At 38.8% G+C, this 25,066-nt stretch overlaps 1 protein-coding gene across 2 annotated transcripts in view; it reads left to right on the top strand.

The window, feature by feature from the left end:
- The window catches only part of MID1 (midline 1), a 371,713-nt gene that overhangs the window by 115,696 nt on the left and 230,951 nt on the right, over positions 1-25,066 (top strand). Inside the window, exon 1 of one of the 2 annotated variants that reach the window (XM_032285891.1) lies at positions 23,273-24,180. The exons of the other annotated variant lie outside the window; for it this stretch is intronic. The gene's annotated coding sequence lies outside the window, so the exon portion shown is untranslated. Of the gene's footprint in view, positions 1-23,272; positions 24,181-25,066 lie in introns of those variants that run through there. 2 annotated transcript variants of the gene reach the window in all.

Raw genomic sequence — 25,066 nt, 5'->3', positions numbered from 1 at the left:
TGGGAGGCTGAGGCAGGAGAATCGCTTGAACCTGGGAGGCTGAGGTTGCAGTGAGCCGAGATCGTGCCACTGCACTCCAGCCTGGCAACAGAGAGAGATTCCATCAAAAAAAAAAAAAAAAAAAAAAAAAAAAAAAAACACAAATAAGTAAGATAACTAAAATCTAAAATACGTCTTCTTGTATATGTGATTTAAATTTTTTAAGGAACTTTTAACATATATCTTCTTCACTTTGTATAATAAAACTATTCATCAGACTTATCTTTCTCAACAGATTATCCACGGTTTTTGAAGACATACTATAATAAACATTCTTCTCACAAAAGCAATTTCAACCTGGAACTCTTGACAGCTTCATTTTCAGGCCAGTCAGCTAGGATGAAAATTGATCTGCCCAAAGAGAGTTGGCAAAATAGTTTACTTGCTGTAATTAAAAAAAGAGAAATTTCGAAACCACAGTTGTCTTCAATGCTAATGTGAACAACCAAATGTTATTTCCAGTGGATTTTGGATTTCCTTATTTTTGGCAAGTTGGTACAGCTCTGTGCAGTTGGGAATTAGAGAGTTTTTCCTTGAGATAGAAATTTTCTTTGTGTTAAATGCAGAGTGGTATAATTATCTTATGTGTTCACTGCACGCATTCAGAGCAGAAACATGATTGCAATAATTTTGAATTTGAACGCTTAGCTTTACACCTTTCAGTTTTCAAAATCATAGCAACTACGTACTTCTGGCAGAATATTTCATGTGGTCAATGTTATTTACTTATGCAATTGGAAAATGACTTGATTGCAACCACGTTGAAAATCTTTGCCAAGGTATAAGCTTTTCTTACATTGGAGTTTTCTTTATGAGAATAGGTAACTTTATTTTGTGATTTTATTTTGTTCTGCTCAATGACTCAATCTGGCTTTGGAGACCTACTTGACAGATTTTGATTGAGGGAGAAATGAATATAAGTATTTGCATATGAGCTGCTATAACAAACAACCAGTGTCCAGTTGACTACAATATTAAAATTAGTATATCACCTTGGTATTGGGCACACAAATAAGCAAGTATTGATAACTTCCAGATGTTTTATTCTTTTAACTGCCACCGCATCTCCTCTACTTCACCCTTCTTCTTTAAATAGAACAAAGCTTAAATTCTGAGCTTCCCAAATAAACTTTTCCAAGTGCTCCATTTCTCATTTACCAACCACGGAATGGCATCATTGTGTATTTGGGAAGAGACAATGGGGATTGCAGGGGAAGCTGGGAAAGTGGAGGAGGCTAACTGCCTATTTTGTCCTTCTAAGCATGCTAAAGGGTGTTTGGGGCAGACTTTGGCCACTGTCTATTGTGTATATGTCAAAGGTTTTTGAATGGCTTCACCACTTTTGCACATCTTCATGAGTCCTATTTACCAGCCTTGAGATGCAGATGGAAGTAAAATCCTAAATCTGTTCTGGTTGAGATGTAAGAACTAAGGAAGGGATAACACTTAAGCACTAATGGGATTCACACTTTGTTAGAAAACAGACGTGTTGCTCTAACCTTTGCTTGCATCAACAGCGGCTGCTTTAGAGTGAGTATTTACTTTTCCTCCTGCCTGTGAGGTTATATTAATTTCTTTTTCCAGCTTGATGGTTTTCCTGTTCTAGATTTTACATTAAAAAAAAAAAAAAAAGAGAATGTTTTTCATCACTACATTCTCAATGGTTTGTGTCCAGGCTTGTGCTGCCCTTTAGTTACCTAAATAAATTACTTTTTGTCTTCATAATTCAACAGTTTGTTTGTAGATTGCATTTTTAAAAGTAATGCTAAAGTCTCCAAATTAATTTTTCCCATGATGTCACAAAAGAACATTATCATTGCACATGTAGACTGCACATCATCATAGAGTAGGAGTGACCTTGTCTTTTTTCCAATCAGTCAAAAATTTGATTCTCCTTTAATTGTATCAGTTGAAGGCAAATTTAGATTTTTTTCCTAAGATGTCCTAATTATGCTTCCCCTTTTCTCTGCTGCACTATTACATAAGATTGTGCCCCTTAATCTATCACTTGAAATCATGCTTTCCTAAATGTAAAGAACTTTTTGGAAACTTCTTTTTATCCTGTCATCTTCTTCTTCCTGGTTTTGAGACAGGGTCTCACTCTGTTGCCCAGGCTGGAGTGCAGTGATGACATCATGGCTCACTGCAGCCTCTCCCTCCCAGAGCTCAAGTGATCAGGTGGGAGCCTCAGCCTCTTGAGTAGCTGGGACTAAAGGTACATGCCACCATAACCAGCTATTTTTTAAAATTTTTGTAGAGATGGGGTTTCACCATGTTGCCTAGTCTGGTCTTGAACTCCTGGGCTGAAGCGATTCTCCCACCTCTGCCTCCCAAAATGGGATTACAGGCATGAGCCATCATGCCTGGCTACCTATCTTCTATAATCAGATTTTATACAGTCCATAAGATATAAAGTACATTAAATATAGGGAAAATTATGACAGGTTTTTGCTATGTTGCAGGATAACTTTACCATTCAACTGTATTACAATAAAATTTTATTAAAAGTATTGAACTAGCCACTTTTCCTAATCTACATACAAGTGACTAAAAACTACACACCGTAAAAAGATCTAAACAGTTCTTTAACATATTTGAAGACTATATTTGTGATTATCTGACTTAAATTGTAGACTCTGTGATGTCCAGAAATTTATTTTGCCTCACAGAGACTAAGGGTGACACTAACAAGAAGTACAACATAATTCTTCAGGAAAAAGGGTCAAGCTCAAGTAACTGCTCCAGGAAAAGACCAGCCCTTTCTATCAATATAGGGTCACAGAAAACAAATGATGGGTCCAATGTGAGCCTCCAAACAAACTTTGTAGGGTCAAAGCTCCAAACTGCAGCCTTCAGTTTACAATGGAACCATTTCTCAAAAGGACAACTCCCTATAGAAGATAAGAGAAGGGCTGCCCAGAGATTTAGTTATTTAATGATGGTTAAAAGTGCTGAGGCCAGATGGTGGAATAAAAGTGTTTGTAAAGTTTTCCCTAGATAGAAGATATCAGTCCCATTTATTTGCACAACTGCACCACATTTTGTCAATTTAGTCTGTTGTGCATCCACCTTGGTGGCTTCTTTCCAGGGACAACATCATGTTGGGAAGGAAAAAGTCATTTTTCTTCTAACCTCCTAGATTTAGTGACTGGGGCCTTGCAAACTAAACTTGAAAAAAAGACAGATTAAAAGGAAAATGGAGTTTATTTCTTATGAGTATTGGGGGCCTCACAGAAATGAAGTGAAAACCTCAAAGAAGTTGTGAGAGCCAGGGCCTTATATACCATTTTAGCAAAGGGCAATAAATGTATGGAAAATCAACAAGACAAAGGAAAGGGTTTGGGGCTGCTAGGGGCAGTATGTTGTAGGAAGGTAGCTATATGGAGGAAACTAATGGAAGACAAGGGTTATTGTAGTAAGGTTTATTTGTTTATACAGATTTAAATTCTTGTGGTCTCCAATGATTTAAGTTATCTCCTTTTTCTGGTATAAGAAAAAGGAGAGGGGAGACTTTCACAAAGGAAAATGTATTCCCTGTATTCCCTGGCTTTACAGGGAAGGAGAAAGGTAGGGAACTGTGTGTTTTTTTTTTCTTCTTCTTCTTCTTCCTTTGCATCTGCTGTTTCTCAATTGCCTTCAGCTCAAAATAATCCTTATGGCAAAGTAGCATATTTTGTGGTGGCACATTCTGATCCCTTTCAATGGAGATATGATTGTACAAGTGAAATGTGGGAGCACTGAGGTTAATTCCCTGGCTATAAAATGGTGCTCCATTACCCTTCCTGAATCACCTTTAGAACAACATTCAGAATAGCATGCCCATATAAATTCAGCCTACCTTACTATAAAATTTGTACTGCCTGCCCAGGACCATGTGCATAAGACATAAGCTGTGCATAAGATATTAGCTGTGCATAAGACATAACCATGTATATAAGACATAAGCTATGCATTTAGATGAGATCTGTTTTTGAAAAACTAAGGCAGATCATCATTTACATTTAATTCAAGGGTGAACACAAGTTGGTGTTATGAGGCTATTTCATTTCTGTTTCTTCTGGATGGTTGCAGGGATAGGGGGCAGGTGTCACCACATCAGAATGTTAACATGTGACCATAGTAAATGGTCCCTCCAGACCATAGCTCAAATCTCAGCCTGCCTGATGAGGTCATGGCCCAATGGAAAACATGCTCTCTCCATAATTGTCAAACTTACTAGAAAGATTTTAGAAACACACAAGTAAAGATTTGCGTCATAGCACTGAGGGATACAAAATAACTGGGGAAACCCACATCAATACTTTGAAGTCTGTGCCTCTCTACATACTATATTTCAAGGGGTTACATCAGTGGTTCTCAACAGAGTGAGAGTGGGGGTGGTTCTGTCCCACAGGGGACATTAGGCAAATTCTAGAGACAATTTTGATTGTCACAACTGAGATGTGGGGGGTGCTGCTGGCATCTGGTGGGTGGAGGCTAGGGATGCTGCTAAACATTCTATAATGCACAGGACAGTCCAAAATGTCTATAGTGCTGTCATGGAGCAACCCTGTTTTCAATCACTATACACCACATGTTAGTGCGCAGCCACCCCCTGCTGCCCAACCTCAGCTCCAAAAACAAACCATCACTGGCAGGACACCCGCAGACACTATGCCAGATATTTATAAAGAGACCAAAACCTTCAATCAATTTGTAAAAGTCATATGTGCTTTTAAACAAACAACCACACTGAGTCATGAGTAAAGATATTTGAGCTTTTTTTTTTTATTAGCCTCATTAGAGCAGATTTTTCATGGAAAAAAGTCATCAGTGATGACTGCACATAGGCAATCACGAATAAATCATCTTCTCTCCTTATTCTAAAGATTCCTGCTAATTCAGAGACAATTCTTATCCCTCAATTCCCCTGTTCCAAGCTTCTTTTGGTTTCCCTCAGTATTTCTTTTGGTTTTGTTTGGACTAATATGAATTTGGAGAATATCCTTGAGGCATTCTGAGATCCAGTCCTTTTAGTGTTGATCCTCGGATGGGTTGTTAAAGGGCCATTAAGAGCTAGCAGTGGTGTCCTTTTGTAGAATACAGTCAGCATTTTTACCCACTGAGAGTAGCCCTTCAAATCCTTTGTTTCTACTTCTTGGAGGAAGTAGTAGATTTTTGTAACTAAAGAGCAAAAACGCCTGGTAGATTTCTGAATTAAAGGGATTGTCAATCTCTCAACTTTTTTATAAATGAGAGAAATGGTATTGGGGTCCTAGAGGTGTTCCTATACCCTATGCTTCTTGAAATATATAAGAAAGTAAAGATTTCTTACTGTAGATTGGAATTACAGTAGTAACGACTTTTTTAAAATATAGATTATGGATAAGGTCATCGTCTTGTTTGTTCCAAACAAGGTGATTATTATCCAGGATGTAGTTGGGTGAAAATTGTTGATAGGAACCACTTATAGTCAATGTTATTTTTGGATACATCATTGTTCTACAGACAAATCCTAACTCAGCTTTCCAGGTGCTTTCTGGTCTAGAGCAGTGCTGTCCAATAGAAATATAATGCCAGCCACATATATATTAAAATTTTTCAGGTAGCAACATTAAAAAAAATAAAATTAATTGTCATAATATATTTTATTTAACCCAATATATTCAAGTTATTATCATTTCAACATGTAATTGTCAGCAGCAGTGAATCCGCACGGGTCTGCAGCAACCTCAATTCTTGCCTCCTCAGAAGAAAGAATTAGACCAAGGGGACATAAGGCAGTGTGAGAGACTGCAGTAAGTTGTAGAGCAGGAGTGAAACTGTATTAAGATGTTTTAGAGCAGGAATGAAAGGAAGTAAAGTACACTTGGAAGAGGGCCAAGCAGGCCACTTGAGAGATTCACGTGCATTGTTTGACCTTTGACTTGGGGTTTTATATATTGGCATGCTTTGGTGTTGAATCTCTTCTCCCCTGCTTCTTCCCTTGGGGAGGGCTGCCCACATGCATTGTGGCCTGCTAGCATTTGGGAGTTGCTGCATGTGCAGTGTGTTTATTGAAGTGTTGCACATGCTCACTTGAGGCATTTTTCCCTTTACTTGTTGACTGATCCTAGATGAACGTCATAACCAGTTAAATTCTGCCATTTTTCCTCTTAGAGTGCATGCTTGAGCCCACTCGCCCAACTCCTGAGATGTTATCAGGAAGCTGCTGATCACCAGTTTTAGGTATTTTCTATGTATTGGGAGACTGCCTTTCCCTGGGACTGGGTGTGACCAATTATTATTTTAGAGAGACAGTTAACAACCACCATCTGACCATCACTTGATGTTTGCCTGATATTCCTTGTGTGTGTGTGTGTGTGTGTGTGTGTGTGTGTGTGTGCGCGCACGCGCACGCACAGGGGGAGCTCTCCTGCCTGGCTTATGTCTGACTAACCACCTACTATAGCATAATCAATATTTTAAAATTTACTAAAGAGATATTTTGCTTTTTTCATACTAAGTTTTTGAACTCTGGTATGTATTTTTATATTTACATCCCTTCTCAATTCATACTCACTGCATTTCAAATGATCAATACATGGAGCTGGTGACTACTGTATTGGACAGCACAGTCTAGCTCCTGCCTATTTCTCCAACTCTGTAATTGCCTGATGGGTTCTTCTTGCCTGTGCACAGAGAAATCAGTCCACTGAGACTATGGCATTGCAGTAAAGAAAGATTTTAATTGACAAGGCCAGCCACACCATGTGGGAAATGGAGTTATTACTCAAATCAAACTCCCTGAAAATTTAAAGGCTAGGGTTTTTCAAAGATAGTTTGGTGGGCAGGGGGTATAAGTGCTGCTGATTGGTTGTGAATGCAATCATAAGGATGTGGAAAATGGGCATTCAGTAGTCAGAAATACAAGAGGCTGAAAAGATATCTCAAAAGGCCAATCTTAGGCTGGGCATGGTGGCTCACACCTATCTCAGCACTTTGGGAGGCTGAAGCAGGCGGGTTGCTTGAGTCCAGGAGTTTGAGACCAACCTGGGCAACATGGTGAAACCTCGTTTCTACAAAAAATACAGAAAAATTCACTGGCCGTGGTGGTGTGTGCCTATATTCCCAGCTACTTGGGAGGTTGAGGTCGAAGGATTACTTGAGCCCAGGAGGTGGCAGCTGCAGTGAGCCATGACTGCACCACTGCAGTGCCACCTGAGTAATAGAGCGAGAACGTACTTCAAAAAACAAAAGGGCCAATCTTAGGTTCTATAATATTAATGTTAGTTACAGGAGTAATTGGGGAAGTTGCAAATCTTGTGGCCCCAAAAATAATGGCTTGTAATCATTTAACTACCCTACATCTTAGCAGACTTCAGGCCTCCTTCATCCTCCTAACCTACTGGCCTTTCATTAGTTATAGAAGGACAGTTTCATTTTGGGGAAGGGCTATTATCATTTAAACTATAAACTTTCTCCCAAAGGTAGCTTGGCCCAAGCCCAGGAATAACCAAGGGCCATTTGGAGGACCAAGGGCAGTTTAAAGGCAAGATGGAATCAGTTATGTCAGATTTCTCTTACTGTCATAATTTTCACACTGTTGTAACTTTTGCAAAGGTGTTTTCAACTCCATCCATTTTTTCACTGTGCCTTGTAAAATCACAATCCAGCATTGGTGAACATCACTCAAGTCATTTGCCCCAAGTGTTCGTCTCTCTTATTTCTTGATCTTTGTACGAGTGTTTCTCTGGAACACTTTCCCCACCATCTCTCCCACCCAACTTGGCTGATTCCTACTTATCCTTCGAAAAATTTGATTCCTCTGGAAAAAAAAAAAATGGTTGGAGAGGAAAAACTTTTCCCCTAGCCTCTTAGGTTTGGTGTCTGGGGACCTGCAGATTTAAACTGACAAAACAGATCACCAAGAGAAAAGACAGAATCTATTTACACATGCATTGTGCATGCAGGAGTGCTCGGTGATGTATAACTCAAAGGGGTGGTTAGAATTTGGGGCTTATATACCTAGCTTGTTAGGGGAAATGAAGAGTGAAGAAAAGGTTTCTATGGAAAGAACAAATAGGCTTCTTTAAAAGAAACAAACGGCTTTTTAGGAAAACCAACAGGAGATAAGGAAGTTTGTGATAATGTTTGTTTATGTAAGAATGTAGAAACACCAATGTTTCTGTATTCTTCTTGGTGTTTCTATATTCTTCCTGGCCATGAAACTCCCCCAGAAAGGGAATTTATGGTAAGTTTACTCTTTGTCTCTCTTCTGGGAGTAGAGGCTGCCCCAAAGAAAGAATTTGTGGCAGTCCTCATTACTCAGAAGTTTCTGCTTTTAGTCAGATAAAGGAAGCTCCACAAAGACTTCTTTCTGCATCTGTTGACTCTCAAATGTCTTCAGGTTAAAATGACCTTTATGCCAACTCTTGGGTTCTGAGTGAGTCCCCAAGGAACCATAGAAGAGGTTAGGTTTTGTTACTTCATTCTCTAATGCTGCTTGTCCCTCCCATTTCATACTCTCATTCTCTTCACTGTTCTTGCAAGTTTAGTGTCTGTTTTTCCAAATAAACTATACCTTCTGGGAAGGCAGGAATAGCTCTGCATTTCTGTTTATTAGTGTGAAGTCATCATCTAGAATAGTAGACTAGCACATAATAGACACTTGATAAATATTTGTGGAAGGAATCAACCAAAGATAAGCACCCCACAAGCACACACACATACATACATGGTAGTGCTCATTCAGATTTTAAATATCAACATGTCTAGTACTAAAAATAGATGTACTTAAGCCATGTATATTTGATAGTCATTTAGCCTCTCTGAGTATAAGTTTCTTTCTCCAAAGTTAGAACTGATATATACATCATCCTTATTTTAAAGGATTCCTCTGGATATCAACAAAATAATAATGTGAAAGTTAAGGGCCAGGCGCAGTGACTCATGCTTATAATCCCAGCAGCTTTCTTACAAAATTTATTTTTATAAACAAATCGATCACAGGAGGCATCATAGAAATTTAAGGGCAGGAAAATAATGGAATATTTAAACAACTTGAAACAGGATAGTTAGAGATTAGGAAGTCAGGCTGGAGGAAGAGTTGGTGGGAAGGAATAGTGAATTCAGTTTCTACTCACCATTGGGGCAGAAGTGTTGATTCATTTACCACTGAACTATCCTTTTGTCTCAGTCAACTAAAGACTGAAGGGGAAAGAAATATGAAGCTGTGGGAAAAACTATGTTGAACGTGAGCCATATGAAAACCGCCATAATATGCCTGAAGCTACACCCTTTTCTGAATTATTATTCTAGACTTGACATGTTCAATATGGTAGCACCTAGCTACACATAACTACGGAGTATGTGAAATATAGAGAGTTTAATGTGAGATGTGCTATAAGCATGAAATACACACCAGATTTCAAAGACTTACTACATAAAAAAGAATTTAAAGTATATCATGATTTTTTTTTTTTTTTGAGACAGAGTTTCATTCTTGTTGCCCAGGCTGGAGTGCAATGTCACTGTCTCAGCTCTCTGCAACCTCCGCCTCCTGGGTTCAAGGGATTCTCATGCCTCAGCCTCTCAAGTAGCTGGGATTATAGGCACCCAACACCACACCCAGCTAATTTTGTTTTTATTTTTAGTAGAGATGGGGTTTTACCGTGTTGGCCAGGCTGGTCTCAAACTCCTGACCTCAGGCGATCTGGCTGCCTCAGTCTCCCAAAGTGCTGTGATTACAAGCGTGAGCCACTGCACCCAGCCCATGAATAATTTTAATATTGACTATATGTTGGAATCATTGTATTACGGATATATTATTTAAATAAAATAAAATACATTATTAAAGTTAATTTCATGTTTCTTCCTACTTTTATAATGTGGCCCTAAAGAATTTGAAATGCTGTATATGGCTCACATTTTATTTCTATTAGGCAGCACTGAGCTAAAATATTGTGTCAGAAGACTGCCAGAATGTGGTTCCCACACTCCTGAGGATCCTGGGCCTATGAGTTAAATCACAGGGAGACGGTGGTACAGATTCCAGTAAAAGCCATCACAGACAGAGATGTCATCCAGTATCACCATTATTTTAAAGCACTAAAAAGAATACCTAACAACACAAAAGTAGAACTGGTACAATCCCAGAATAAAAGAGAGTCTTTCCATTGAATAAATTGTCTCCCAAGAACAACTTTATATATGGTTCTTATTTTGCCCATTTCAATATAGTCCAGGGAGTCCTTTGATATGGAGCAGTACTTGGGAAAACTGCCTTACAGATCTCTAGTCCCTCCCTCTGAGTATGCAGGTGAGGAAACTGAGGCACCAAGAGATACAGTGACTCTCCCAAGATCACACAGGACCTGAACCCAAGGAATAGACTTCACATTAAATGTAATAAGTGGTTTGAGAGGGAAGCCTGACTGAATTCTGGGTAACCACATACTTTAGGACTGAAGGCGACGGTGAGCATTGGTCATTCAACTTTCAATTATACAAGCAGTAGGAATATGATACTGCTAAAGTAGCCGCCATTATACCTAGTTTCTTGAATTCATATTTTAGAAGGATAACACTAACAGCCTTATCGTTACAAAGTGCAAATCTCTTCTTGCAATTCTTTTCTTATAATCTTTCAATGGCGTGTTTCTGCATACATGATGCATTGGAAACACTTTAGCCTGGTTTGCAAATACTGCTTTTTGAAGTCAGGCTGACTTGCATTGTAATATTGACTCTGCCACTTGCTAGCTAAGGGATCTCTAGCCAGCTACTTAACACCTCAAAGCCCAAGTCTCCTTTGTCAAGTGGAGTTGCAAATCATGTTGACCTCATAGACATTTGGGAAGGATTAACAGAAGTAATGCTTAAACAGCTCTCAGCATCTTGATTACAGTTAGGTGAAAGTCTAACTGAAGGTTGTCGTTGTTGTTATTGTCATAACTTGCCTCCTACCCACTCTGCCCCTCATTTCCTGTCACTCCTTAGATATGCCATGAATCCAAGAGTTAACAAGCACTCCAAATTTCCTGTTTCCTGGACACTCCAAGTTTTTACACGTTATTTTCTCTGTCTATAAAGACTACTTGTCTTTTAGGATTTAGCCCAATTCTCTAATTAAATTCTGTTAAAGTATTTTCAATGAAATTCTTTCCAGATATTGACAAAATGATCCTAAACTTAGGCCAAAAGAATTCACATGTAAACACAGCCAATAAAAGTGGGAAAAAAAAGTGTAAGAAGGAGGAAATTGGCCCTACCATATGAAGAGGCACTGTAAATCTACATTTGGAATGGGAGAGGAAGAGGTAAAAAAAACAAAACTACAACATTTGAAACATGGTGATATTGCAAGACTAGAATACAAAGCCCAGAAAAAAACTAGACAGGTAGGTAGAGATTTAGGTATAGATATGGATATATAGGTGTGGACATAAGTTTTGGTGTAGGTATAGATATAAACGTAGGTATAAATATACATAGATATTGATATGGTTTGGCTCTGTGTCCCCACCCAAATCTCTTGTCAAATTGTAATCCCCATATGTCAGGGGAGGGAGCTGGTGGGAGGTGAAGGTGGATCATGGGGTGGATTTCTCCTGTGCTGTTATTGTGATAGCAAGTGAATTCTCACAAGATCTGATGGTTTTAAAGTGTGACACTTCCCACTTCGCCCTCTCTCTCTCTTTCTCCAACATGTGATGAAGGTTCTTGCGTCCCCTTTGCCTTACACCATGATTATAAGTTTCCTGAGGCCTCCCCAGCCATGCAGAACTGTGAGTCAATTAAACCTCTTTTCTTTGTAAATTACCCAGTCTCAGGTAGTTCCTTATAGCAGTGTGAGAATGGACTAATACAGATAATTAATGCATGTAAAGTCTGAAGGCCTCAGTGGTGTAACGTTATCTAATCACAATCCAGTGAGGTCATTAGGGGACTTTGCTCCATTCTGTCAAATGGGGCACACATTCCCTCCATCTAGTGGCTCTCTATCCTGCTAGATCCTCAAAATTGTCTGCTGGATACTCAACATCCATCCACCAAATGAAGATAGAGAGATAAATACAGACTAGGCCAGGGGTTAACAAGCTTTTTCAGTAACAAGCCAGAGGATAGATATTTTTGTGATTCAAAGAACAATGTATGGCCTGATAAATTTTGCAGACCTCACATAGCTCAGACTGTCCTGAACGTTTTCTTTTCTCAATTCGTATGTGCCAAGGTGGGAAAGAGACAGAGATTTGCTTAACATATGGCATTGTCTCTCCTATAATACAGGACATGAATTTGACATATACCGTCAGATTACTCAACATACGAGTATGAAGAAAATTGGCTGTTTGAGAAAAAAAATGGAATCTCACCTCATGCCACAAACTAATTAAAGATGAATTCAATAATCAAATGGAAAAAAAGCAAAACTATTTTTAGAAGATAAAAATTGATTTGTACATTTCTTTGGTCACTAAATATGGAAGGATGGTCTAGGTGTGAGTGCAGTTGACAAAATAACAAAATAGTTGATGCTATATTTGTGAACATAATTTTCTGCCATCTGAAAGATAAAAAATATAAAGAATGAAATTAAAAGGCAAGCAACAAAGAGGAAGAAAATATTTGTCAGAAATAGGACAAAAGTAATATAGAGCTCAAACTAATAAGAAAAGTACTAAAATGCTGGTTACAAAAATGGGAATAAAGACTTTTGAATAGATAATTTATAAAAAAGTAAATAAAAATATTTTACAACCTCAGAAATTATCAAAATATATACATTTAAGGATATAATATAATTCTATCGTATCTCTCCTAATAAAAGAGATTTTTTAAAAAATGTTTAGCCAGCACGTGCCTCACACCTGTAATCCCAGCTACTTAGGATGAGGTGGGAAGATCACTTGAGGCCAAAAGTTTGAGACCAGCCTAGGCAATATAGCAAGATCTCATCTCAAAAAGAAATAAAAATATTGGCTGGGTGCAGTGGCTCATGACTGTAATCCTTGCACTCTGGGAAACTGATGGTAGAAGGATCACTTGAGTCCAGGAGTTCAAGACCAGCATGAGCAGCATAAGGAGACCCCATCTCTACAAAAAATAGAAAAAAATGGAGAGGCATAGTGGCAAGCACCTGTGGTCCCAGCTGCTCAGAAGGCTGAGGAGGGAGGATTGCTTGAGTCCAGATCAAGGCTGCAGTGAGCCAGGATCCTGCCACTGCACTGCTGTCTGGGTGACAGAACAAGACCCTGTCATTTAAAAAAATGTTTAATGTTGGCATAATTCAGTAAGAAAATCTCATGTCCTACTGATTAAAATATAAATTTGTAAAAACCTCCTGTAAAGCTTTTGCAGTAGGCACAAAGAACTTTAAAAATATTTTGACTCACCATTCTCACTTGGACTCAATCTGAAAGAAATAATCACAAATGTACATCTACTGTATATGCTAACGTATTTAACATATTTCCAGACAGGACTACATTTGGCTGCATGTAACAGAAACCCTACTGTACTGAATTAACCAAAAGGAGTTGGAGGTGGAGGTGGGGGGGGTATTTTTCTCATGCAGGAAAAAGCCAGGCATTTGAAAGCCCCAAGCCGATACAGATGTTTGAGAAAATCACCAAGGTAGCTTCTTGCCCTGCCTTCTTTAGGCTGATTTTTGTCTTCATAGTCTCAAGTTCCAGGCAGGAAAAAGGGAGAAATTTGAGAGACAAAAGACTCATCCTTGGGAAGCTTTATCTTTTTTATTGATAAAATTATCTTGTCTAGATAAAATTATCTAGGAATTTCTGGCTCTATTTGGCCCAAATATGTTACTTGGTCCTTCCTATCTTTTAAGGAGGCTAGGGCAGAGAATATGTAAAACATTGGAACTGCAAATGAAATTTGGGTGTTCTGTTAGTCAAAATAAATGTAACAGTGGATATTAGATGGGCAACTCCAAGGGTTGGGCAAACACAAAGATGCACTGCCAAGATCACCTTCCAAGGAAGGACTTGCTATCTTCCTCTTGGAATGGGGTCCATGGACACCTCCACCCATGAGGTCACAGCTCAGGGGCTGCACAACTATAGAGAGTCATTTCATCCAATGTCCCCTTCTCTCTAGAGCATCCTGTGTCTGATGCCTGAGAAAGACAAGGATATAAAAACGCAACCATCTATATCCCACATGAGACAATTCTGATCTGCAATGCTTGTTGCAGAACTCTCAGCCAGGTTGTGAAAGGATTTGTAGGGATTGGATTGCAGTTTGGCTTCTTTCTCTGCCCAATCTTGCTTCTTCCCTCTTCTTTTTACTGATGTGAATCTCTAGTGAATAAATATCTTCATCCCAAATTCCACCTCAGCATCTGTTTCTGGAGAACTCAATCTGCAACAACAAAGTATTGTTTATAATAGTGTCGGGACTAAGGGAAAGCTTTCCCATTGCCCTGTGGGGGTTTGCTGAAAATTTCAGATAAGAGGCAGATTAATAGGAGAAAAGGCATACAATTTTATTTGATCATAGTTTTACATCTGTGGGGGCTGTGTTGTGGGCATAAGAAAGGTAGGCAATGTATGTGGGAAGCGGCTGGTCTCAGTAAACCTGGAAGTGAGTCAACAATGTTGACCAACACTAGATCTATGCAAAAGATATTGGTCATGATGAAGCCTAGCCTCTTGGACATACAAGAGATGAAGAAGGTGGAACCCAATCCACGGACCCTCGACTCCTTAGGCAAAGCCCCCTGCCCAACCAGCATACCCCAGCCTTAAGGGTTGTTGGTAACACCAAACCCTCTTCCCCTGAGGGATGGTCAGCACCACCATCAGCTCTCAAGATCACAGACTCTGAGCCACGGTGATGACAGTGACTCACACCCCAATGCCCAAGACCCACAGGATCATAGTCTTCACATTCACCAGATTCCCACATGGCTCACATTCTCATGAAACTGTGAGAGATACAGACACATCCTTGTTAAATACAAACATTCTCATCTGCTGGTCCACTGTATACAAACCTAATTTTGGATTTGTGTCTCTGCATCCCACCCCATTTCTTTCCATCTTGTGCTATACAGGTAGGGGTAAGCACACGCGCACGGGCGTGTGTGTGTGTGTGTGCACACGCGTGCATGTGTGTGTGTGTGTGTGTGTGTGTGTGTACGAGTGTGTGGGGTGTAGGAGCTGAGGGAATCCCCTGAAGTTTCACTGGAAAAATCAACTCACAAAAGACAGATTAATTGGAGAAAAGGCACACAAATTTATTTAATGTGTACAAATGGGAGCCTTCAGAATGAAGGCCCAAAGATACAAAGGAAATTAATCATTTTTATTCTTAGGTTCAGCAAAGCATGAACAGCGTGTAAAAATAGGGTTGGACTAAAAAAACCTGTTCTAAGACTGAGTGGGGAAACACAGCAAGGCCTGTCTGTCTAGATTCTTCTTGGCCTATCTGAGCAGCGTTCCTTCCTTATGGGTGTAGGGCAAGACCCTCTCTGGAATGTGGGTCAAACAAGGTATGTCAGGGAATTTCACTATAGCCAGTTTTTACACAGATAAGGTAGAAGGAAATTTAGAGTGATATTTTTAGATTTTTATGGCTGGCTTTAAGGAAAAGCAGTTATGGTTTCTATGATCCGCCTTGGGGAAGACGGATTCTAGTTTCTATGGCTAGCCTCAAGGGAGAGTGTGACTGAGAGACAGAAGGGCAGGAGACAGTCAGAGAAACTTTTGCTTCTGAGGTCTTCATTTTGGGGTATTGTCTTCTGAGTCCCAATGATAGTAAATATACAGCAAAAGAAAAATAGTAATAATTTATAGTATAATGAACCATTATGGCCATTGAAATGGGAATTTACATGAAATTTTAATAACAAAATATTCATGACATAATATTTAGTTTAAAAAAGATAGAAATTGTGGCATATCTATATAATAGAATACTATGTAGCAATAAATGCTAAAGGAGTAATAATACATGTTACAACATGGATGAAGTTCAAAAACAGTTTATTTGGTGAAAGAAGGCAAACACAGAAGACTATAATTCCATTTATATGAAATGTCCAGAAAAACAAATATATAGAGACAGGAAGGAGTTGTCTGGGGCTTAGGGTGGGAACAGGACTTTACTGTAAATAGGCATAAGGGTTCTTATTAGGTGTTGAAAACCTGAATTTTGATGATGGCTACATAACTTGTCAAATTTAATAAAAGTCATTTTAAATGGGTGAATTTTATAATATGCAAATTTTACCTTAATAAAGTTGTTAAAGATTCCAAAGTAATGATACTTAGAAAAAGTCACAATTTAAATATATATACTCCTCCACTATACACCCAACTAGTTGACTTTTATCTCTATCTATCTGTCTATATGTGTACCAATCTGTTAATAGTGGCTATCACTTCATTTTTTGGTTATGGGTGATTTTTATTCTTAGATCTTTTAATATCCACATTTTCTACATTGAGCATTTATTACTTAAAGCAGTAAACTTACAAACTTGAAAAAAGAAAGCCAAAACGAAACAAAATCTTTTTAAAAGGATGAAGTGCTGCCAGGCACAGTGGCTTACGCCTATAATCCCAGCACTTTGGGAGGCTGAGGCAGGTGGATCACTTGAGGTCAGGAGTTTGAGACCAGCCTGACCAACATGGTGAAACCCTGTCTCTAATAAAAATACAAAAATTAGCCAGATGTGGTGGCACACACCTGTAGTTCCAGCTACTCAGGAGGCTGAGGCAGAAGAATTGCTTGAACCAAGGAGGCAGAGGTTGCAGTGAGCCAACATCATGTTACTGTACTCTAGCCTGAGACCCTGTCTCAGAAAAAAGAAAAAGATGACATGCAATTCCTTCTCTGTAGATCATCTCCTGCCCTTCCAGAGTAGCTGGAACTTAGTCTTCAACTCCTACAAGCACATGTCAAATCACTGAGTACTTGCTTGTGAAAGATAAAGTTTTCAATTGAGTGGTTGTTTAGATGAATCAAGTCTACTGTGTGTGTTTATGTGTCTGTACACATGATATTTAATTGAATAATGAGAGAAGATCCAAATCCAAAGAGGAGGACCAGAGACCTTTGCTTCCAGATACAAGAGGTACGGTATTTATTTGGGATGTTATTCATTTTTTTTTTTTAAGTCAAATTCTCACTGTTTTGCCCAGGCTAGAGTGCAGCAGCACAATCATACCTCACTGCAGCCTTGACATCCTGAGCTCAAGTGATCTTCCCATCTTAGCCTCCCAACTAGCTGGGACTACAGGTGCATGCCACACTCAGCTAATTTTTAATTTTTTTGTAGAGACAGGGCTCACTGTATTGCCAGGCTGATATCAAACTCCTGGCCTGAAGCGACCCTCCTGCCTTAGCTTCCCAAAGTGCTGGGATTACAGGTGTGAGCCACCATGCCAGGCCAGATGTTAATGATTCTGTCATTAAGAGTTGATAGAAATGTTTGAAGTGACACTTTTTGTTTCTAGTGAATCAGGTCTGAGTTCATCCATGCATTCTTTCAGAGGATTGACCTTTCAAGGGTTGAAGTGAGAGCTCTCATATAAAGTATTAGAGATTTCACTTGAGATCAAGGAAGAGAAAATGGCTACAATTGAACACAGTATGCCAAAGTTGACTAAAGGCTAATTACTGTTAAACTAGTCTATTAAGTTCAGTTAAAGCTATATTCTCCTTCTAGTGTCACAAATCACTCTCATTATTTTAGGACTGTGTGTTTAATCAACTTCTACCCAATGCCCCAGATTTGACACTCTGCCTATGGACTGCTCTCTTACCAGAAGAGGTAATCCGACATTCAGATTTGTCCATATATCACTTCTAAGATGCTGGTTAGAAAAGCACTTTCAAAATATTGTTATATGAGAAGTTAGCAATTTTGCTTCCAAAAATAAGTTGTATTTTAATATATTTTAAAATATTAATGTTCAGGGAAAAGGTGGTGAGAGTACAGCATAGAACATTACATGAACACTACACTTTTTCTTTTCTGATATCCTGGTCTCCATTGAACTTTTTCAATTCCTTGAAAATTTATTGCTAATTCACTGCTAATTCTTTTAAATGTGAGTTTATTATTATTATTCTCACTGAGGTATGACTAATTTGGAGTCAAATTATATTTATTTTAATGAGCTGTCTTTTTTAATGCGTTTTGTGTTGCTGGTGCTCTTGTGTTACACAAATGAAAAAGAAAATTTTTATTTTTACATCTCTTAAACACTTTGCAGCAATTAAATGATTACAAACAGCTGAACAATAAATTCTTCCCACAAGCAGAAAAAAGAAAAAGTGCTTTGCCAGGGAACATTCTAATTAGTTTTCAATTATCTTTAAAAAAAAAAAAAGGAAAAGAAAAGAAATTAGGTCAACCTTTCTGACAATCAACTCAGGTTATTGTCCTCTGAGGTTCATTTTGAAATAAAGTTTAATTTTCTATGCACATTTAGTATAAGAATATTATAAACTCATTATCTTTAAAAAGTTCAATTGCAATCCCATCACAGAAATATAACCAATATTAACATTTTTTTTTAACATAGGGTCTCACTGTGTTGCTCAGACTGGTCTTGAACTCCTGGACTCAAGTGATCCTCCCACCTCCATATCCCAAAGTGCTGGAATTAGAGGCATGAGCCCCGTGCCCAGCCAGTATTAGTATTTTGATGTAGCTTCTCACAGAATGTTTTCAGTATAGACACAAACAAAAAAAATAGTATTTGTTTTTACACAAAGGTTTATTCAACAAATGTTTATTGAGTGTTTATTAAGTGCCAGTGTTATTTCTACTGGATGGCACCATATTTGCTACACTGCCAGCTCAACATCCACTATCATTTGAATATCCTTTCATGTCAATAAATTTGGATGTATTATATCATTTTAATGACTGCATAATTACAAGTGATTGTACTCTCCAAGGTGATGACAGCAATCTTTCCATTCACCCCCCATACTTTCTGAATCTCACCTTGCCCCACCAAGAGGTAGAATCTATGGCCTCTTACCTTGAACATGGGTGAAGTTTTATGACTGCCTCGGTCCAGGAGTGACACCACGTGATTTCCAAGAGAGATTGTAAAAGGTAATATGACTCCTGCCTAGCTCTCTCTTAGAACATTCACCCTTGGAACCCAGCCAGCATGTTGTGATGGAGCCCAAGCCACACAGAGAATCTGTGTACAGATGTTCCAGCTGACAGCTCCCACTGAGGTCTCAGGCAATAGCCAGCATCAACTGTCAGCCATGCAATGAGTGAGTCTCCAAATGACTGCAGCCTCTAGCTTTTGAGCCACAGCAGCTGATGCCAAATAGGGCAGAGGTTGCGGTATCCACTGAGCCCTTCCAAAATCACAGACTTGTGAGCAAAATACAGTTGGCTTATTTTAAGCCATTAAGTATCCAGATGTCTTGTTATGCAGCAGTAGATAACAGAAATAGCGATAGGCCTTTGAATGATCATATCACAATTTTTGTAACCAATTCCTTAATTTTGGACATTTATATTGTCACAAAGTGTTTTGATGTTGCTGTTGTTGCTTTTTAATACAAACATCACATATATATATATATATATATATATATACATCTGTGAATACAATAGTGTGTGTGTGGTATTATATTATTATTATTGAGACAGGGTCTGGCTCTGTCACCCAGGCTGAAGTGCAGTGGCACAATCTCAGCTCACTGCAACCTCTACCTCCCAGGCTCAAGCCACCCTCCCACTTCAGTCTGCTGAGTACAGGCTGAGCCACCACACCCAATGAATTTTTTTATTTTTATTTTTGGTAGTGATGGGGTTTCACCATGTTGCTTAGGCTGGTCTTGAACTGCTGAGCTCAGGCAATCAGCTCACCTCAGCCTCCCAAAGTGCTGGGATTATAGATGCGAGCCACCATGCCTGGCTGCCTTATTTCCTCAATATTTCCCAGAAGTAGAACCACAGGCCAAAGGATATGAATATTTTAAGGGAATTTGATGTGAGCTTTGGGCAGTTCAATTTAATGTAGTTTAGCATCTGACAAATATGTATGCCTCAAAAATAGTTAAACCTAAAATGCGATGGCAAAATCAATCATTACAAATTCCATGACTGAAAAGGAAAGATCACTGAGTATAGAAAAAAAAAAAAAAAAAAACCAACTGGTAATTCTATCAAAAAAGAAAGTTCGGGTTTTAAGTTAAAGATAATACATTCAAACATTTAAATTTTTAAAAAGTGATTATGCAATCATGAATTTCGAGGGTGAAAGCCTGACTGAAGTCTGCTGCCATATTTGTCAAATATAATCCCCAGATGGTTCCCACATACCCTTGGTCACTAATATACCCCTCTTCATGGTAAGATAACTTTATCTGATGAAGTTTAACTTCAAGAACTTAAAGATAAGTATCTTCAAGCCTAGGCATTTCTCTTGAGCTTTCTGAAGGCTAAATAATTCTACTGCAGTCTGAAGACCTTGTCCTGAGTAGGGTTTTACCTCTGAGTCAGTGTTGTCAGATGAGCAGATACAGTGGCTTAACTGGTTGTGGAGGATAGAAAGAGCTGAGTTGTCATGTGACCATAGCTGATGGAATTGTTGCTTTAAAATGCAGAGACAACTTTCAAGGTAATGCTTTTGCATTAAGTGCTGTAAAGTGCCATGGTTATTCTAAATCTTTACTAATTACATATGTGTATTACCTGTCACCTTCCCAACAAAAAAATACTAATAATACTAATATCTGAGGTTTGTATAGTAGTAGTTCACAAGGTGCTTTCACATTTGTTTTCATTGTTTCATTTAATCTTCATAACAAAACCAAGGGGTCAGCATTACTTTCATCACTTTGTAAGTGAAGAAAGCAAGTTCAAGAAAGCTAAGTAATGAGGCAGAGACAGCCAGGACTCAAGACCTTTTAAAGTAGAAACCACGGAAATCTATCCCATCCTTTTCAGTTTGTCTCTTTACTTATGCTAAAGCTCATTACACAGCATAGGGCTCAACAGATTTTTTGTGGAAAGGGCCAGAGAGTAAACATTTTCAGCTCTGTGGACCAAGTGGTTGAATACTGCAACTACTCAACATTGCCACTGTCGAATAAACACAGCCATGAACAATATGCAAATGAATGGGCATGGCTGTGTTCTAATAAACCTTTATTTATAAAAACAGGCAAAGGATTGATTTGTCCCTCAGGTCATAGTTTGCCCATCCCTGACATAAGGGAGTGAGTAAACACACAGAAATCTCATATCTATTTCTGCCCTTTTAATCATGTTCCTTCCCTTCCCCTATAAAAAGCTATCTTTATTCAATGCTTACTGATCCTTCTACAGTTCCTGTTTTTGCAAATACAAGCCTATGCATATATAGAGTTTTCATCCCCCCACTGCAGCTCTCTTATTCCCTCAGCCCCATGCCCTCTTTGGCACTTTGTTTTCATTGCCTGGCATCTGTCCATATTAGTACATAGAGCTCTGACACTCCTTCCTGCCATTGTGTAGTACTTCTCTATATAGATATGCCACACATTAGTCAATCTACTGCTGCATATTTGTGTGGTTTCCTTGTATTGCTTGAAAATACGACTTTTGTTGCTTTTCCTGGTGATTGTGTAGAATAGGCGCCTAGAAATGGGATTGCTGTGAGGAAGGGTCCATGTATCTATACTGTTAGATTGCCAAATCTCTCCCTGACCACCCCAGATTGGTGGTAGTATGTTATCCTCCCAGCAGCAACCTATGAACGTGCCCATTTCCCCAGAACCTTATCAATGGTGTATGAGCCAAACCTTTGGATTTAGTCCACTCTGACAGGCAAGAAATGATACTTTGGTGTAGTTTTCATTTACATTGATTTTATTGCAAGTGAGAACACCTTTCCATGTGTTTGAAGACCAATTATATGTCTCCTTTTGTTTCATAACCTTTGCCCGTTTTTCTTTTGGGTGGTATGTTTTTCTCTTTTCCAAGTTTAGGCACTCATTAAACATGAAGGAGATGGGACCTCTGTCCCAGTTCCTCATTTCTTTTGACTTGATTTATGCTGTTTTATTTTGCCATGCAAAAGTTTTTTTAAAATTTTTATGTAGATAGATGTATTGATCATAGAGAAATATAAGTGTAGGTATAGATACAGACATAAATATGTTCTAGATTTTGTTACTCTCCTTGTACTGGGCATCTGAGATGAAAGTAGGTGAAAAGGATAGAGGTGCTGGTGCGAGTTAGAAAGATGTCAGAGCTTTTATTTACAAGTAAGTTTATATCCAAAGTTCAAATGGATTATCCAGGTATTATTTTAAATGTTAAGACCGGTGGCAGGTACTGGTACAGAGAACAACTGAGAACAGAGCAAAATGACCAAGGAAAAGGAGGAAAGGGAAACTATTTTATATCAAGAAAATTATGATGCTAAACGAGTTCTAGTAAAGCTGAAACTCATTATGTAGATACTTTAAATATTTTTGCAATTGCTTACATATAATTTTGTTGTAAAATGTCTTAAATTGCATATAACAAAGACATTAGTATCACTGAGCTAGTGTTTAGTAGTGCTCCTTTTGAAGGTTATTATTCTGCTATCAGGTTACAAACTTTTTAGAATATTGAGTTCTGTGCTTTTGTTTGGTTTTGTCTGAATTCTCTGCCTAGTACATTCATCTCATCCCACTCCCATTACTCCAGCAAAGGGGAATCAGAAAACTGAAGTTAAGAAAGACAGATAAGTTATAGCATTTGCTATGCACCTGAGACACATTTTTGCTATTGAGATGGCATTGTCACCAAGCAGAGGCATTTTTTTTTTTTTTTTTTTTTTCTGGAGAAAGGCAGGACAGGGGTCTGGGGTAGGGGGTGCGGCCAGAACTGTGATGTCACAGATTGCATTGTCTCTTGGGAAACTCATCCATCAAACCGTCACCTCTGATTCTATGCAGGGTCACTACGGGAAGAGGCAGCATGCCCCAGTTTAGGTATTCTGAAGTGTTAGTATGTAGTGGAGCTGGTGGTGTGAAGCCGATTCATTTTGTTTCAAAGGCCCAAATGGCATGCTGCCTAACACAGGCAGCAGTATCTCCTTAGAAATAATGACTCCAAGGCAAACAGCCCTCATTGCAAAATGTAGAGGTCTGCCATCTGCTTGTCTCCACTGTGATTTATTCATTTCAGGGTTTTAAATGATGTAATAAAAAGGTAAGTCTTCTTTTTAAAAACCAGAGGGAAATGGGGAATTCCAGATTGATTATAAGCATATCCGGAATATATGTAAGATATTTGTCTTAAGTTAGAAGAGGATTTGAATTTATAAAGTGTGAATATTATTTTCAAATGCAAGTGTGAATCCTGTCCTGGGAAGATAAGGTAAAATTCATATGTTAAAAAAAGGAGGTCATGCCTTACAACTTAGCAATTTTATTTGGTATTTTTAAAACATGATTTTCTTAAAAAAATGAATTTTCATACAGACAGTGATTTTCCAGATGTTTGATAGTACATATCGATCACTTTTTTGTATTTGATAGTCCACCTTTTCTTGATATTTTCAATCTATTTTCAGTTTTGGATGAGTTAAAACCAAGCAGCTGCTATAAATTGTCAAGGGCTCTTAAAATGAGGTGCCAGATAGATTTGGGAAGCGTCTAGCTTATTTCTGCATAACTCGTTTGGAATTACTCTGTTCTGGGAGGGAGTATAAAGAGGCATAAGACTCAGATGAAGTTTGAAGCTGAGGCGTCCCCTCTCCCATCCCTGAGGGATAGTGACCAGGGTTTGGAGATATAGGAAGAAGCAAATGCACACCTCCGTGCCTCTCCATGACCTGTCATATTCCAGTCAATGAGGAGTCCAGAGGGCTGGGATCCATGCCTCAGAGGATTCGCCTGGCAGGAATGAATGCCAGCAAACACCCCTCCTTCCATCCCCTCCCCTCCTCACTCCCCAGGAGAGGCGCTTCTGCAGAAGTCATTTGGTGTGTGTGCTGGTTTTCCTTGTGAGAGGATTAGAGAATAGGGGAGTGCTTTGTGAGAAAAATCCTGGGAGAGGTTGCTGGGGAGAGACCAAACAGAGGGAAGGAAGACTTCAGCTTTCAGAGTCCCCTCAGTCAAGTGAGTCTGAGACCCAGTTGCCTGGCCTAGAGCAGCTGGGGGGTTGTTTCCTTTCGTCCACGCTAGGAGAAACTGGTAAGGCTCACTTTGTTCTCTACTGCTCTGGGATGCTACTGTAATTGCTTTATTGAAGCGCAGGGGTCAGAAGGGAGGGAAGTTGGTTAGCGACTCTGGGGACATCTTGCATTGTTTCTGTCTGGTGTATGAGGACGGTGCTGTTTCAGGCACAAAGGGCTGGTAGCCATAGAACAATTTTACTTTTCCCAAACTTGGTTAGCATCACTTCTGAGCAACTGACTTAAACAAAACGCATGCCCACGCAGAAGCTATACCCCGTAGAGGAATTCACCTATATATCGGACACTCGGATCTTTAAAGCATTTCTATCTAAATTTGATTAGTTTGTGGGGTACAACTTCAGGAGAGTGAGAGAAAAAACGGGTCCTTCTGGAAATTTTTCAATTGTCTGTTTCCTGTGAGAGTGTATTTTTGCCGTTGTATCACCTGTTTTGTAACAAGAGCTGTTGAGTCCTAAGCCACTGTTCATAAACCGAGTAGTCCCAAGCACAAGTTCGAGACAGTGTGAAAGAAGGGGAGAGTGTTCACACTCAAGTGAGGAAAATGGAATTTGAAGAACTTTATATTCTCTATCTGTATTCAGAGGTGTTCTAATTGGAAGGAATAAATGAGGAACTGCCCTAGAGTCAGAAAGAATAGGTACATGTTTCCTTCAACATTTCCAAAGAATCAGCTCATGCACACAGGCTTCTTGGGTAAATGTTGCTTCTTACTCCTAATTTCCATTCTATTATTTCTAGAGCTGACTTTCATACTTGTGTGAAGATACATATAGAATACATTATTTATATTACTTATTTAAAATTTATATGTATATACACACACACACATATAAATATATCATTTTATCATATCCTGGCAAACTTGAGCCTGAAGAGTTTAG

Source organism: Sapajus apella, unplaced genomic scaffold (genome assembly GCF_009761245.1).
Source record: "Sapajus apella isolate SASKATOON/1434 unplaced genomic scaffold, GSC_monkey_1.0 scaffold17, whole genome shotgun sequence".
NCBI classification, from domain to species: domain Eukaryota; kingdom Metazoa; phylum Chordata; class Mammalia; order Primates; family Cebidae; genus Sapajus; species Sapajus apella.
Note: the sequence above shows the minus strand (reverse complement) of the source record. Positions and strands in the feature narration are given on the sequence as shown.